Source organism: Chrysochloris asiatica, unplaced genomic scaffold (assembly GCF_000296735.1).
Source record: "Chrysochloris asiatica unplaced genomic scaffold, ChrAsi1.0 scaffold00132, whole genome shotgun sequence".
Classification (NCBI taxonomy): Eukaryota; Metazoa; Chordata; class Mammalia; order Afrosoricida; family Chrysochloridae; genus Chrysochloris; species Chrysochloris asiatica.
The window spans coordinates 6,431,167-6,436,104 of record NW_006408650.1 but is presented as its reverse complement, the minus strand read 5'-3'; the positions used below and the strand labels follow the sequence as shown (position 1 = coordinate 6,436,104).

Here is a 4,938-nt window from a genome sequence, read left to right as displayed (position 1 = left end):
GAGGTTGGCCCAGGATCGGACATTGTTTCATTCTGCTGTGCATGGGGTTGCTATGAGTCAGTTCCGACTCGATGGCACCTGACAACAACAACATACACATGGGTGATGTTCTTTCACCATACTTGTTCAATCTGTCTGCTGAGCAAATAGTCCAAGAAGCCGGATTATATGAAGAAAAGAATGGCATCAGGATTGGAAGAAGACCCATTAACAACCTGCGATATACAGGTTGATATAGCTTTGCTTGCTGAAAGCAAAGAGGACTTAAAATACTTACTTATGAAGATCAAAGACCACAGTCTTAAGTATGAATTGCACATCAGTGTAAAGAAAAAAAATCCTCATTACTGGACCCATAAATAACATCACGATAAATAGAGAAAAGAATGAAATTAGCAAATAATCCATTTTGCTTGGATCCACTATCAACACTCATGGCAGCAGCAGTCAAGAAATCAAATGACGTATTACATTAGGCCTATCTGCTGCACAAGACCTCTTTAAAGTGTTCAAGAGCAAAGATGTCAGTTTGAGGACTAAGGTGGGCCTGACCCAATCCATGGTATTATCAGTAGCCTCATATGCATGTGAAAGCTAGACAGGAGTAAGGAAGACTGTAGAAGAATTGATGAGTTTGAATTATGGTGTTGGAGAAGAATATTTTAAAAATACCATGGACTGCCAAAAGAATAAACAAATCTGTGTTTTAAGAACGTACAGCCAGTATGCTCCTAAGAAGCCAGGATGGCCATACTTCATTTCTCATACTTCAGACATATTTTGAAGAGGGACCAGTCCCTGGAGGAGAACATCATGCATGGTACAGTGGAAGGTGAGCAAAAAAGAGGAAGTCCTCCAACTAGATGGCTAGGCACAGTGTCAGCAGTAATGGGTTCAAGTGTAGCAGAGATTGGCAGGTTGGCATAGGACTGGGTAGTGTTTTGTTCTGTTGTGTATGAGGTCACTATGAGTCACTGAAGACTCAAGGGCACCTAACAGGAACAACATCTCCACAGCCCTCTACAATAAAGTTTCTTTAGACTTTAATTTGCTTCAAAGATATAAATGATTGTTTCTTAGGACAATATGAATTTAAATAGCACAGCTCTCCCTGGCTTTAACTACCAATTACCACAATTACCAATTACTTGTGCTGATGGGCAGAATGGCAGGACATCAATCATGCACCTTAGCCAGACAGGCGCAGGTATATAGTCAACCCTACAGTACCGAGAAGAAATCAAGTCAGAATTCCCATCAACCTCATCCAGACAGACCACGGAGCTGGGCCTAGACGTGATGGTGCTCAGGAGTCACACAGGGACACTTAGGTAACATGGCAAATTCTGCCTGGGAGTATTCTTCAAGCCTGACAATTTAATGACTGCCTCTTAGCCCACATTCCTATCATCTAATTTTCTCATGAAGGTAAGTTGTGCTACGCGAAGGACTCATATCATAATATGCTGTCTCAGTGTGCTCATATACCCCAAATTGTCAAATAAATACAAAGAACTTACAAAATGGAAAACAAACAAACCAACCACCCCACCAATTGTTTCCATGTTCTATATTTGAACTCCCTAAGTCAGTTACTATTTTTGTTGAGGATTTACGGCAGATTCTAAAACACGAGTTTCAGCCTATGTCCTAGGAAGATGAAGAAAAACGGTACCAAACATGCTTTGTTTGTTTTCCTACACACGGAGCTTTAGCGTAGAAATACTTTCAACAAAACTATATGGATAAAATCATTCCCTACAAAGTGAGACAATTCTTGAATTCAACAACAAGCAGGAAACCATTATTTGAGAATTCTGAGCAGCCAAAATCCACGCAATCACTGTGGGATTCCTAAGAGTTACCTCCCAAAACCTACAAACACAAAGACCAACCATTTGCAGTGATACAACAGTACAATTGGTCATTTGGGGACGATTAATTGTCAATTATTTATGCCAGCACTTGCTAACCTTATTTTCCAACTGCATAATTTATAGAGAGGGTAGGTGATTAGCTGCCTTATGTACAAGCAGCCATCTCAATTTAAGAGTTATTTACCTTTGAACCTTGGTAAAACAAATTTTCTACATGTTAGGGCTTATATATTTATTATAGTCTTGTTTCTGTTAAGTACCGTGGAGTCGGTTCTGACTCATGGTGACCCTGTACAGGGTTTCCGAGGCTATGAATCTTTATGGGAGCAGAAAGCCTCATCTTTCTCCAGTGGAACAGCTGGTAGTTTTGAACTGCTGACCCTGAGGTTAGCAGCCTGACTCGTAACCACTACGCTACCAGAGCTCCTTCAATCACAAAAGGACAAAAGCTGTATGAGACCACGGTTGTAAAAGTTAAGAAAAAGTTTTCTTGATAAAAGAAACATTCTACGATGGCTACGGAAGGTAGAGGCAAGAGGAAAAAGGGTAGAGGGTAGACACATACTAACATGGGTGACACGAGGGAGGCTGGCAGCGGAAAGACGAAGGCAGCAGGAGACACAGGGAGGAATGCAAGAGTTATAGTGAACAGAGGTAAATACTGTTAACTGATGGTACAGGGAGGAGACTGCAATCATTGTAATGAAGCAAAGCAAATGGTTTGTCGAATATAAAGCTGAGGATCTGCTCTGTAAACCTTTACTCAATTCACACAAAAAAGGTTAAAAAACAGAAAAGGAAGGTGTGTAGAGGTAAGAACAGTTTTGCATTGCATTCAAAATATGTTGTTGCTGTTGTTGTTAAGTGCCCTTGAGTTAATACCTAAAAACAGAATGAAACGTTGCCCGGTCCTATGCCAACCTCACAATTGTTGCTACACTTGAGGCCACTGCGGCTTCCACTGTGCCAAGCCATCTCTTTGGGGGTCTTCATCTTTTTTGCTGACCCTCCACTTTACTAAGCATGATGTCCTTCTCCAGGAACTGGTTCCTCCTGATAACATGTCCGAAGTATGAGAGACCAAGTCTCATTATTCTGGTTTCTAAGGAGCATTCTGGCTGTACTTCTTAAAATTCAGATTTCTTTGTTCTTTTGGCAGTCTAAACATTCTTTCAATATTCTCCTCCAACACCATAACTCAAATGCATCAGTTCTTTTATATGGTCTTCCATATTCACTGTCCAACTTTCACATGCATATGAGGCTACTGATAATACCATGGCCTGGGTCAGGCTAAGTCCTCAAACTGACATCTTAGCTCTTGAACACTTTAAAGACGTCTTGTGCAGCAGATATGCCTAATGCAATACATCGTTAGATTTCTTGACTGCAGCTTCCATTAATGTTGATGGTTGATCCCAGCAAAATGAAGTCTTTGACAACTTCATTCTTTTATCCATTTATCATGATGCCATTTATTGGTCCAGTAATGAGGATTTTTTGTTTTCTTTTGCAATTCATACTTAAGACTGTGGTTTTTGATCTTCATAAGCATTTTAAGTCCCCTTCACTTTCAACAAGCAAGGCTGAACCATCTGCATATCGCAGGTTGTTAATGATTCTTCCTCCATACCTGATGCCACGCTTGTCTTCATAAAATCCAGATTCTCAGATAATTTGCTCAGCATACAGTCTGAATAAGTGTGGTGAATAAACACCACCCTGGCACATAATTTTCCTAATTTTAAACCATTCAGTGCTCCCTTGTTCTGTTCAAGCATCTGCCTCTTGGTCTATGCACAGGTTCCTCATGAGCACAATTAAATGTTCTGGAATACTCATTTTCCACAATGTTGTCTATAGCTTGTCATGATCTATACAACTGAAAGAAAGCCTTTGTGTGGTCAATAAATTACAGGTAAATATCTTTCTGGTATTCTCTGCTTTCAGCCAAGATCCATCTGACATCAGTAATTATAGCCTAGTCCAGGGTCCTCGTCTAAACCCACCTTCATTCTCTGGCTTGAACCTGTCAATGTATGGTTGTAGCTGTTTTTAAATTATCTTTAGCAAAATTTTACTTGCATGTCATATAATGATATTGCCAGATGACTTCCGTGTCCCACTGGATCACCTCTCTTTGGAATGGATGCAAATATGGATGTCTTCCAATCAGTTGGCCAGGTAAGTTGTCTTCCAAATTTCTTGACATAGATGAGTAAGTGCCTCCAGTGCTGCATCAGTTTGTTGAAGGATTTCAATGTGTATTCCATCTATTCCCAGAGTCTTGTTCTTTGCCTATTCCTTCAGCGCACCTTGGACTTCCTTCAGTATCATTGGTTCTTAATCATATGCAACCTCTTGAAATGGTTGAGTATCGACCATTTCTTTTTGGTACAGTGATTCTGTGTATTCCTTTCATCTTCATTTGATGATTTCTACATCTTCTACATCACTGAATACTTTGCCCATAGAATTAAAAATATAGAGTACAGATAGATAAAAATCTAAAATTAGCGTTAAAAATCATAAAGACGGATTATTAATTTCAGTAAAAGAGCTGACGCAAAAAGTCCCTGTAAATATTGGAATATCTAAAAGGAGTTCTAGAACTTTCCCAGTGAAACAGGCCTCCTGTGGTACCTTTGCAATGTAGAGGATCTTAGGTGGAATCCTGAACCCTATCCAGAACCTTCTGAGGTGGGACATTCCCACTAGAAAGGACAAGCAGACCAGCCTGGAACAGCTAGAGTGACAGAAGATACATCTTCAAAGAAAGATCAGCAGGGAAAACCAAAACAAAAATGGCAGTATGAGAACAAGCAGAAAGAAACTTGACAAAGACACAGAAGAACTAAACAACACAATCAGCCAATTGGACCTCATAGATGTGTACAGAGCATTCAACCCAAAAACAGCACAATACACATTCTTTTCCAGTGCGTATGGAACATTCTCCAGAATAGACCATATCTTAGGCCACAAAACAAATCTCCATAAATTTACAAATATCAAAATACTACAAAGCATCTTCTCAGACCACAATGCTATCAAATTAGAA

General features: G+C 39.8%; 1 protein-coding gene across 1 annotated transcript in view; it reads right to left on the bottom strand.

Annotated features, from left to right (window-relative positions):
* The window catches only part of RNF157 (ring finger protein 157), a 110,875-nt gene that overhangs the window by 86,891 nt on the left and 19,046 nt on the right, over positions 1 to 4,938 (bottom strand). The gene's annotated exons all lie outside the window — the stretch shown is intronic.